The 12,992-nt window shown below is 43.1% G+C and overlaps 1 long non-coding RNA gene across 1 annotated transcript in view; it reads left to right on the plus strand.

Moving 5' to 3' along the window:
- Positions 1-12,456, plus strand: part of LOC141084585 (uncharacterized) — a 95,167-nt gene extending 82,711 nt beyond the window's left edge. The window contains exons 2-3 of the long non-coding RNA XR_012231043.1: positions 11,136-11,323; positions 12,299-12,456. This is a non-coding gene — a long non-coding RNA (uncharacterized lncRNA). The remainder of the gene's footprint in view (positions 1-11,135; positions 11,324-12,298) is intronic.
- The last annotated feature ends 536 nt before the right edge of the window (positions 12,457-12,992 follow it).

A 12,992-nucleotide genomic window follows, 5' to 3' on the forward strand; every position in this document is an offset into this window, starting at 1 on the left:
TGGACCCCAAAAGTTGTTGTACAGTTTGTCCTGAGTACGCTGGTGCCCCATATATGGGGGGAACTATTGTTTGGGCACACGTAAGGGCTCGGAATGGAAGTAGTGGCGTTTTGAAATGCAGACTTTGATGGAATGGTTTGCGGTCGTCATTACGTTTGCAGAGCCCCTGATGTGCCTAAACAATAGAAACCCCCCACAAGTGACCCCATTTTGGAAACTAGACCTCCCAAGTAACTTATCTAGATGCCTAGTGAGCACTTTGGACCCCCAAGTGCTTCACATAAGTTTATAACGCAGAGACGTGAAAATAAAAAAATAAAAATTTCCACAAAAATATTTTTTTAGCTCCCAATTTTTTATTTTCCCAAGGGTACCAGGAGAAATTAGACCCCCAAAGTTGTTGTGCAATTTTTCCTGAGTACGCTGATACCCCATATGTTGGGGTAAACCACTGTTTGGGCACACGTCGGGGCTTGGAAGGGAGGAAGCACCGTTTAACTTTTTGAACGCAAAATTGGCTGGAATCAATGGTTGCACCATGTCGCGTTTGGAGACCCCCTGATGTGCCTAAACAGTGGAAACCCCTCAATTCTAACTCCAGCCCTAACCCCAACACACCCCTAACCACAGCCGTAACCCCAACACATCCCTAACCCTAATTCCAACCCTAACCATAACCCTAACCCCAACATACCCCTAACCCTAATCCCAACACTAACCATAACCCTAACCACAAGCCTAACCCTAATTCCAACCCTAACCCTAATTCCAACCCTAACCCTCTTTCCAACTCTAACCCTCTTTCCAACCCTAACCCTCTTTCCAACCCTAACCCTCTTTTCAACCCTAACCCTAACCCTCTTTTCAACCCTAACCCTAACCCTCTTTTTAACCCTAACTCTCTTTTCAACCCTAACCCTAATGGAAAAATAAAAATAAAAATATTTTCTTTATTTTATTAGTTCTGCCTACCTATGGGGGTGATAATCGGGGGGTTTATTTACTTTTTCTTTCATTTTGATCACTGTGAGAGTGATCAAAATGAAAGAATGGAATCTGCAGCCGGCAGATTCGGGCGGGCGCACTGCGCATGCGCCCGCCATTTTCTAAGACGGCGGCGCCCATCATCCGGACCCGAGGGACACCGGGAGGGACGGGGGACTCAGGAGGTACCGGGGGGGTGAGGGGGGGATCGGAGGCTGGCGGGGAGCAGAGGGAATGGGTGGGGGGCAGATGATGACAGTGGTGGCAGATCGCCGCTGTCATTCAGTTGCGGGGGGGGCGATCGCCGGTGGGGGGGTGGAATCGGTGTCTCCAGCCATGTCCGATGCTACAGCAGCGTCGGACATGGCTGGATTGTAATATTTCATCAATTTTCATTGATGAAATATTACTATCGCTCTGATTGGCTGTTTCACTTTTAACAGCCAATCAGAGCGATCGTAGCCACGTGGGGGCGAAGCCACGCCCCCTGTGGTGAATTACAAAGCCCCCTGTATCTGCGGGTCGGGTGACCTTTCAGTGACCCCGGTCACCCGACCCGCAGGGGGGGCTTTAAAGTCATGACGCCACATAGGCGTCACTGGTCAGATTTGAACCAGGTTTCATGACGCCTATGTGGCGTCATTGGTTGTGAAGGGGTTAAATATATGAAATGTCGCTCTATACGATTGCTGTTTTTGCGATTTTAGAATTTTTATTTTAGCAGCTTCTGGTTTCTGCACGCATGCACCCTTCCTTTGCTCATTGCCCCTGATGTGTGACAACAATCCTACAGGATGTACCAGTACTATAGATGTGTATTACAGCATGAATGATCCTTAATTGGAGTTGAATATACTGTATATTTACAGTATATAATATTTCTATTCTGTTTGATGACATCTAGGAACTGGCTATTTGTACAATATTTGTATAGCTGTAACTCTTTTGGATATTGATATGGTCATCTGGTGCTCTTTTTACATGTATATTGTTCTCTTATGGGACATCCATCATATGTAGAGACTAGAAACCCATGTTTATTATATCTGTGATATCCTTTTAATTGCACATACTGTTGACCCAAATGCAGGCGGTCGTGATCCAGTCGCACAATACCGCCTCCGGAGTATAACCATATTATAAATACCTTGCGTGCTGTCGGACGTGCAGGCCACATGAAGAAGGCAGGACCAAAACGGGTAGAGCGGACGCACATTCTCTTGGGCTATGGACGGTGCCCAATTTTGGCAATGACCACCTTTATATTGTTTTCACTAAGCTGCTATGTGATATTTATAATGCTTATATACCTGTATGCTTAACGGTGGTTGGCACCTATTATGGCGCAGGTATTGCAATGCTTTAGTGATTTGCACCTTGTTCAATATGTTGTCTAATGTGAGGTATAGATTGAAACAGGATATTGTACACGGGTGGACACTGTATATATCCAACTGGCACCTGCCCAGGCCAATGCGCTTCCATCTTCAAAGTACATTTTGTGTGACATTTTTTGTATATCCCTTTTCCCCTTCACCAGTTAATTGATGTTCAATAATAAAGTTTATATTTTGTAAACAGTTGTGCTCAAAAGTTTACATACTCCAGCAGAATTTTTGCTTTCTTGGCCTTTTTCCAGAGAATATGAATGATAACACCAAAACTTTTTCTCCACTCATGGTTAGTGGTTGGGTGAAGCCATTTATTGTCAAACTACTGTGATTTCTCTTTTGAAATCATAATGACAACCAAAAACATCCAAATGACCCTGATCAAAAGTTCACATACCCTGGGGATTTTGGCCTGATAACATGCACAGAAGTTGACACAAATGGGATTGAAAGGTTACTGAAGGTAACATCCTCACCTGTGACCTGTTTGATTGTAATCAGGGTCTGTGCATAAAAGCTGAGTGAGTTTCTGGGATCCAGGCAGACTCTTGCATCTTTCATCCAGCCACTGATGTTTCTGGATTGAGAGTCATGGGAAAAGCAAAAGAATTGTCAACGGATGTACAGTAAAAGGTAGTTTAACTGTATAAAACAGGAAAGGGATACAAAAAGATACCTAAGGAATTGATGCCAGTCAGTGTTCAAACTGTGATTAACAAATGGGAGAAAAATGGTTTCCCACTCCTACTCTGTGCAATGAGCATTGCAGCAACAAGATTATTAGTGCGGTGGCAACAGCTTTCTGTGTGCAAGGCATTGTAACCCCTAGGCAACGAGCAGAGTGGTAGTAATATGTACATATGCAGGGCTATGTTCTCTTTTATGCTTGTGAGATCCTAAATCACCCCTCCACATATACAGGCACACAACTCTGCTACATCCATCACACCTTTATACACAACTCTGCTATGTCCATCATGCATATATAATGCTCTCAGTGTGAAAAACAAGATAATCTTGTAGTTATACCTTTTAATGACTAATAAAAAATATATGTTACAAAGCAAGCTTTTAGGATCCCTCCTGAGTCTGTATTAAGACTCAACAGATTTATCCTCACACAACCTTTTTATACTTAGGAGAGAAGCTATATTTACAATGCACCAGATGGCTATGGGCAGCAAAATGGTACCCCAGTATGCCAACCTTTTCATGGCTAAACTGGAAAATGACTGTTTATCATCCTGCTCCATCAAATCCTTGGCCTATTTCCATTATATCGATGACATCTTAACAATCTGGACTGAGTCTGAACAAGAACTTCTAAAATTCCATGACAATCAATACATTTCACCCCACAATAAACCTGACAATGGACCACTCAAAAATGGAAATCAACTTACTGGATATCACAATAAAAATTGAAAATGGTTCGATCCAGACATTGGTCTTTCGGAAATCTATTGACCATCCCACATACCTCAGATGGAACAGTGTCCACCCAAAACACATTCAAAAGTCCATCGTCCCGCTGTTGTAGTCGTGACGATATTTGTATTAGTCATATTCCTTCAGAGTCCACCACCCTCCCATTTGATTTCCCTTGTATGTAGACTATTAAGCCATTCACCCTGTTCAGTGGATCTCGGATTTCTGCATGCACGGGAAACCAAAATGGACACTATCTTTTTGGAGGAGGATATACAGAAAGCATTTTTATTTACGCCCAAGATGTCGGGGGCCAGGTACGTTCAGGAGAGGAATTACAAGATCTTGACAAGATAGTATCAGGTCCCAACAAAGTTGCATGTGATCTTCCCTTCGGTGCCAGATGTGTCTTGGCATTGTGGAAAAGAGAGGGGCACGATGTTGCACATTTGGTGGGATTGTGACGAAATCAGACCATTTTGGGATGGGGTATTTAACGCATATTGTAAGATCTCAGGGGAAAGAATCACTCCCTCCCCCTAGATTGCCCTCTTATCCATGCACCCAGGTCCTATAAGTACACAGAAACGTAGTCTTGAGATTCTGCTTGGCAGCAGCACCTACAATAAAACCCAGACACTGGCGGACATCAGTCACCTCATCTATGTCAGAATGGCAGGACAAAATTTTGTATATTTGTCATATGGAAGATCTATCAGCAGCAGTCACAGCAGACAACACAAAGTTTGTACAGTTGTGGCAACCCTGGAGTCTCATTAGGAACTCACCCGAATTATTTTCCTTATTTTTCTGATGAGAAAAGACTTCACAATACTGGGAATTAATTAATTTAATCACCCATCCTAGACACTAGTTTGATCCCTGGTATTTGTCCTTCTGAATAGGGAAAATATGGACTTAAAATTTCCACCACCACCCGTTACTCCTCTCCACCCTACCCTCCCTTTGTTTGTCTTATCCTCTGTATGATCTTTTTCTTCTCCTCTTTCTTCCTATTTTTATATCTAATAGAATTTATATATCCTTCTTAGGTAGCGATATTCACAAATGTTGTGGTATGTTTTCTGTTTGTCTTTTTTTTCCTCTACTTGATATATCTAACATAATACAGAGAAAAGAGTATAATGTATAAATTATCTTAAATGCATGTGTGATCAACTTGGATATACAAGAGCGTTAGGGGAGGATCATGAGAATCCCACACTGAAGGACATATTTGCAGCGGTCTCCTTCTGTAAGAATGCCTTAACCACGCTGACACAGCAGGTTCTGGGAATTCAATCTGAAGTGGCTCATTTAAAAAAAGATATGAAAAAAGCTGATACCAGAACAGAAGAGGTAGGAAAGAGAGTGGGGCAAGCAGAGGACCACATCACTAAACTCCAGAAAGCAGAAAAAAGATTCGCTCAGCAAATCTCTGAAATAGTGGGCAAAAATGATGATCTAGAGAATCGTTCTAGACGTAATAATATAAGGATTGTTGGCCTCCCGGAAAAATCCGAAGGGAGAAACCCCACAGAATTTATGGAAGAGTGGCTCAGGGAGAAATTTGGCACAGATACTCTGACCAAGTTTTTTGCTGTGGAGCGTGCACACAGAGTTCCCATGCAGCCACAACCACCAGGTAGGGGACCACGCACTATGTTTGCTAAGCTTCTCCATTATAGGGATAGAGACATAATTCTAAGGAGGGCGAGAGAGATGGGGGATCTTGCCATGAATGGTGAAAAAGTAGCTATCTACCCAGATTTTTCTATTGCAGTCCAAAAACAGCGTATGCAATTTGGAGGAGTGAAGAAGCGTCTTAGAGAGCTGGGAGAGCAGTACTCCATGATTTTCCCGGCTAAACTAAGGGTGGTGGCGCTTGATAAAGTGCAATTTTTCATCGATCCGATAGAAGCTAACCAATGGATTGACATTAATGTGCATAAATTCCAGGGGAAGACATGAGCTGGAATTGATTGGTCAAGAGGACTATGCCTGAGATGGTCGGCTGAGGACATATCACATCTTTCAGTGTCTCGCAAGGAATTCTTAACCATTTTTTTCCTGTCGAAGAACTGATTTTTGGTAGGCTTCGGCCTTGTTCCTGGTTTTCCTGTTTGGTTTTTTTTTGTCATCGGTTCTTTGGCCCTTTTATTATACGCCTCTTGATCTCCTGAATATGATCTTCTCTAGATCCACTGGCATATGGTTGAGATTGAGGCTTTGGCGGGGCGAAATGATTGAGATTTGGTGGTTGCCCAATGTTGGGCACAGCGGAGGTGTCTATTGTTATAATTTCCAAAATTTGAATTGTATATGTTTTATTATATTATTGATGTTATACAATGGGAACTTCTATCCTACACAACAGGACGGGATGGGGGGAGCTGGGAAGATAGTTGCTCTACGTATGCAATTAGATGAATGTAGAAGCATGGTGGTGGGGGAGGCGGGAGGGGGGCCAGGGACCAGATTACACAGCTCTCTTTGAGAGTATATGCACTAGGAAGGGGGAGAAGAGGAGGGGGGGGGATGGGAGGAGGGGGGGTGAGGGAGGAGGGATGGGTTCAGACAGCAAGGGGGAAAACTACACTGATTAATAATTCCAGTTATCAACACTATGGAGGGGGGGGGGAATTAAGGTACTAAGCTGGAATGTTAGGGGTTTATCTAACAAAACTAAGAGGGCTGCTATATTCAAATATATACAAGACCAGGGCCCATTGGTGGTATGCCTCCTGGAGACTCATCTTTTACCGGAGACAACGAGACTCTTGAATAGGCGATGGATACAGAGGGCCTATCACTCTACTTTTTCTAGCTACGCAAGGGGGGTATCTGTGCTAATTCATACTTCAATACAATATGAGGAAATAGAGGTGCATATTGACCCGGATGGGCAGTGTGTAGTCATCAAATGTAAATTTGGCCACCTTATGTGCATTGCCACTATTTATATTCCACCCCCTACTCGAGTACTAAGCTGAAGGAGACTTGGGAATTCTCAGGAAGAGGGGGAGTATTGCCTCTTTTGATAGTGGGTGACTATAATAATGTAATAGACTCTTATTGGGACAAGAATAGGAGGCCATTGGGAGTATTGAGTGACACTATAACCCCATTTGGCAATTTAGTTCGGGAAATGGGTTTGATGGACATTTGGAGGGTAAGAAATGACGGGAAACAGTGCTTCTCCTGCTATTCAGCTTCTCATAATACCCTATCTCGCATCGACATGGCATTAGCTAATGAATTGATGAATGCAGTGGTGGGGGATGTGCAATACTTACCGAGAGTGATCTCGGACCACAGTCCCATCCTTGTGTCCATTAGACGGGAGCATTTGAGAGGGGGGATAAGGGGAGAGTGGAAGTTACATCCGGCCTGGATACAACATATAAATATGCAGGGCATCATGCGGGAGATTGGGGAATTCTTTGTCCATAATGATGATAGTGCTCATCCTCTGGTGGTATGGGACGCCATGAAGGCATATCTCCGGGGAATTCTATACAGGGATATATGTAGGAGTAAAGGACCCGTCTCACTAAGCAATCTCGGTAGCGAGATCGCTGCCGAGTCACAACTTTTGTGACGTAACAGCGATCTCACCAGCGAGATTGCTGTGTGTGACAGCGATCAGCGAGCGGCCCCCCTGCCGGTATCGCTGATCGCTGCAAGAAATCTCTGGACATTTCTTTGGTAGCTGGTCTCCCGCTGGCCAGCACGCATCGCTGTGTGTGACAGCAGGAGACCAGCGATCAGGTGTAAAAAAATAATAAAAAAAATAAAAAATATAGTTATTCTCACCTTCCGAAGTCCCGCGCAGGCATCCTGCCTCTCTCCACGCTCCGGTCCCAGTGCGCCTTTGCACAAATGACCGCGAGACTTTGTTATCCCGCGAGACCGTGACATCTCGCGGTCATTCGTGCAAAGGATCACTGGGACCGGAGCGTGGAGAGAGGCGGGATGGCTGAACGCGACGTCGGAAGGTGAGAATAACTATATTTTTTATTTTGATTCTATTTTTTACAGGATGGCCAGCGATGACAGCTCACCAGCGATCACATAGCGACTTACTAGCGATCCTGACACCTTCATATCGGTGTCGGGATCGCTGGTATGTCGCTTAGTGAGACGGGGCCTAAAGACACAAACTAAGCGAGATGAGGTGGATAGTCTGGAAGCCCTAACTAGGGCGGAAATAGAAATGGCACAGCACGCTACACCCGACACTCAACTGACACTTAGGCAGGCACATGAAAGGGTCAATAGGTTACTACTAGATAAAGCAACTAAGAAGCAGGCTTTTCAGAAGATTAGATTCTACGAAGGTGAAAAAGTTGGTCATCTATTGTCGATTATAGCTGCAGCCCAGAGAGGCAGCTCATTTATACATAGTATGGATACTGCAAAGGGGACAAGGGTTATTGAGACGCCCGACATTCTGGAGTCTCCTATCACAGTAGAGGAGTTGGAGATGGCTCTGCATGGCATTACTAATGAGAGGGCCCCGGGAGCAGACGGTCTTCCTGCGGAAATATACAAACCCCTAGAAGAAATTCTGCTACCCAAGCTATTAATAGTGTTTGAGGAGGCTATGAAAGGGATTTTGCCTGCGTCTATGTGGGAGGCGGTGATAGTGGTGATTCCTAAGGATGGTAAGAATCCAGGAATTCCAGATTCATACAGGCCAATATCCTTGCTGACAGCTGATGTGAAAATACTGGCTTAAGTGCTGGCGAAGCGACTAACTGGTGTTGTTGATACATTGATCCATATGGATCAATCGGGGTTTATGCCCAACAGATCAACAGCAGCCAATATACGGAGACTATATCTCAATCTGCAGTTGCCAGTCGATAACCCAGGTGGGAGGGTGATAGCCTCACTTGATGCCCATAAAGCCTTTGACTCTGTAGAATGGTCATACCTGTGAAGAGTGCTGCATAGTATGGGCTTTGGTCCTCAATTTACTGCGTGGATTCAGCTATTGTATACTCAACCCACAGCTAGAGTTAAGATTAATGGGGTAATGTCCGCGGGAATACAGCTGCATAGAGGAAGGAGGCAAGGCTGTCCACTGTCGCAGGTCCTGTTTGCTATTGCGATAGAGCCATTGGTGGCTGCTATTAGATGCAACAAGGCAATAAAGGGGTTTCAATATGGCGATTTGGAGGAAAAGGTGGCCCTGTATGCGGATGACCTTTTGTTATTCCTAGGGGACCCCTCAGCTTCAATGGATCATGCTGTGCAGACCATTGAGGGGTTCGGTGAGATCTCAGGACTGACCATAAATTGGTCTAAATCAAGCCTATTTAAAGTGGACAAGGAGGTGGTATGGACTCAGGAAGACATAGGGGCCAATAAACTACAATGTGTGGAAATGTTTAGATATTTGGGGATACAGGTTTCCCTATCAGTGACTGAGTACCTTAATACTAATCTAGTACCTCTACTGGCAATTCTAAGAACTAAGGTGGATACTTGGAACAAATTACACTTGTCGGTGGTGGGAAGGATTAATCTACTTAAAATGGTTTTAATGCCCAAGCTTTTATATATATTACACAACTCCCCAATCTGGATACCGCAGAAAAGGTTTGGAGTGGGGAATTCACTGTTTAGGGCCTTGGTATGGGGTAAGAAACAACCTAGAATAAGGCTTGAAACCTTGCAAAGACCAAAGGATGAAGGGGGACTGGCACTACCAAATCCGGAACTGTATTTTTTAGCTGCCCAAAGTCAACATCTCAGAGGGTGGTCTAATCAAGAGAAGGCAGGCGTCATCAGAGGAGTGCTGGAATACGTACTAAATAGAAGCCCGTTAATACTTGGTCTAGAAGATGGGTGTAATGGGAGACGGGTGTCCCACTCTGCGACTCTTACAAGACCTGTGGAACAGACTAAAGAGGGTGAGAGGGGTGACCGGGATGACTAGATTCACAGTTATATGGGATAATAGTAACCTCCCAGAGATTCGGAAACTTGGGAGACTGGAAACGTAGGGGACTGACATTAATGTCTCAAATTATGGATAACGGGGAGCTGAGACCGTTTGTGCAATTAGAGTGAATTTCAGTTGCCGGATCCTGAATGGTACCACTACTGTCAGGTACGGCATGCCATTACGGCTCAAAAACTTTCCAGAAACCTGCAGATACAATCTGACATAGTGTTGGACTATATAGGTGGTGGTGCTGGACTTACAAAAGGGGTAATTTCTAACACCTACAAAGATATATTACATACACATTTAATGGGGTTCCCACTTAAAGCAAGATCCAAATGGGAGGGAGAGATTGATGTGATGACTGACGAGGTATGGGACAGAGTCCTAGAATATGTCCCCAAACTCACTATGAGTGAACCAGCTAGGTTGTCCCATCTTTATGTGATCCATCGTGTGTACCGTACCCCCCTTCTGATGTTTACAATGGGGCTGAGGGACAACTCTGACTGTCCAAGATGTGGGGGGTCTGATGCCGGAATCCTTCATATGATGTGGACTTGTCCCAGGCTATCTGCGTTCTGGTTTAATGTCATTAACAGAATAGAAGGGGCTTACGGAAGTGTTATACCCAAAAACCCACTGGTCTGCATACTGGGATATGTGGAATAAATTGACATAGTTAATAGTGCAAAGCTTGCTATAGCCAGACTACTATATGTAGCAAGGAAGCTGATTGCGAGGAACTGGATCAGGAAAGAAGCACCTTCTGAGAGAGTTTGTGAAACAGGTGTCTTGTATCATCCAGCTGGAGGAAAGGATATATGCTAAAAGAGGCAATTCTAAAACCTATGAGAGGTTGTGGAATCCCTGGCTACAATACGGTAGTTAACTGATGGGAATGTGCTATATTTTACAATGCTGGTGTTGTGGATAAACCATTAATACCCGAACATAGGAACATTTCTGTTTTGTATGGTTTGATTGACAATATGGGTAAAAAGGATGACTAATGGTAAATTACGGTGCAAGAGAAATCTTATGGAGAAAAGAGTTATATAAGCTGTCTACATGTGGGGGGTGGGAATAGGGTTGTTCAATTTGTAAAACTATTGTTTGTGGAAGATTTACTGTATATTCTGTATTTTGAATTCTGATTAATAAAAATCTATTTGATAAAAAAAAAAGGATATACAAGAGCGTTATTATAATTCTCTAGTTAGTGTATGCAATGAGGCTCTGCGTGGCCCAAATGGATTTTTTTTTTTTTTAATGTTATGTTTTGTTATGTATAACCAATAAAAAAAATCTGATTAAACTAACAAGTCCATCCTCTACAGCCAGGCAGTTCAAAATTTTTTTTTTATCTGTTACAGCGCAACGGATCGGGATGAACACTTAACACATCATAAAAAGACATTTTTAAATCAAGGTTACCACCCCCCACCGATGATCAGACCATTAGAGCTACAAGGTTCCCTAGAAGTCAATTACTTCCAGTACCGAGGAAAAAGAAGAAAATAATCGTGTACCTCTGGTGGTGACCTAAAACCCACAGCTTGAGGTATTGAGTAAACTGCTAAAAAAACACATCTTACACAAAGATGTCTTACTACTCTAAATTTAAGAAGCCTCATGATCCTAAGGCCTCTTTCACACTTCCGTTTTTTACAATCAGTCACAATCCGCCAGGTTTTGAAAAAAAACGGATCCTCAAATTTTTTTTGAGGATCCGTTTTTTTCCCATTGACTTGCATTAATGGCGGATTGTGACGGATTGCTGTCCGTTGCATCCGTTTTTTGTGAGGATACGCCAAAAGTTGCTGTCCGTCACCATCCTCAAAGATTTCAAAACGGAGCTTGTAACGTTTTTTTCTCTGGCGGATCCTGCAGACACTGATTTAACCCGAATTTCTTTCTGGGTGCCGGACAAAACAAGAAAAAAAATTCTCTCTCTCTCCCCCCCCCCCCCGGCCAGCGATTTCTTCATTTTCAGGATCCGTCTGAAAACGGATCCTGTGCCATCCGTTCACATCAGTTGAGAACGGATCCGCTTGTCCGCCTTTTTGGCGGATTATAACTGATGCAAAAAACTGAAGTGTGAAAGAGGCCTAAGTTCAATGCACTCTCATACACAAAGAGAAACTTATCCGTGCAATGTGATGAGCTGCAAACACTGCACTCATGTAGAGTACAAATATAAGATAGATTCCAAACACACAGCAGGACTGTAAGATTCCCGAGACATTCACATGTTCTTCTTCCAATGTGGTGTACTTAATTATGTGCACTTTATGTCCTATTGGGGGGATCTCTATGTGGGAGAAACAGGACAAAAAGTGATAGCAAGGATGAGGTCTCATTGCCACACGATACCAAAAAAAAAAAAAAAAAAAATTACCGCTGGCCAAACATTTCTGTGGTCCAGGACACAATATGAACAATATGAAAGTTATAATATTAAAAGGGAATTTTAAATCACAAAAACATTGAAGGGCTTGGAAATGCAGACTTAAAGTATTTTATTCAATCCACACAGGACTAAATCTGTCAGGAGGATTTATGACTGACTACAAAATCTGAGGAATCTGCTCCAAAGAAGATGAGGGCACCAGGCCTTTGATCTTACTTGGATATTGGGACTATAACACTTTCATACCACCACTAATCTAATCCAATAAAGGATTCAGTCTATGAGCGGTTTGGTTGTTTAATTATATATTCATGTATTATACCATGCCCCCTTTTTTTTTTCTTGTCTATGTGTGTATATTGTCAATGAAGAAAAATATTCAGAAATGAGAGTCCTCAGTGGTTGATACCTTTTAATGGCTAACTGAAAAGATGGTAACAAATTGCAGCTTGCGAGGCTACTCAGGTCTCTTCATCAGGCATAGACCAATACAGAATCTGAAGGGTCACATATTTATGCACAATACAGCACAGAAAAAATGCAATAGATGAGACAAGTGACATGATGAAGAATTGGGTCTGTAATCCAGAGTCCTTTGGGAATTAGATTCTCCTTTTTGCATTTAGATAAGAAAAAAATGTCGCTGTCCATTTGTGCACCATTCTTCAGAAGTGGTTTTAGTTCCATAAAGATGCGGTACATTCTGGTATCCTCCATTTTGATACAGGAAAGATGTATATCTTTGTACCGTGTTAGCCAGTAGATAGAAAAATATTCAGGATTGAGACTCCTCAGTGGTTGATACCTTTTAATGGCTAAC

The sequence above is a fragment of the Dendrobates tinctorius genome, unplaced genomic scaffold (assembly GCF_039654945.1).
Source record: "Dendrobates tinctorius isolate UK_male_01 unplaced genomic scaffold, ASM3965494v1 ptg000024l, whole genome shotgun sequence".
NCBI lineage: Eukaryota > Metazoa > Chordata > Amphibia > Anura > Dendrobatidae > Dendrobates > Dendrobates tinctorius.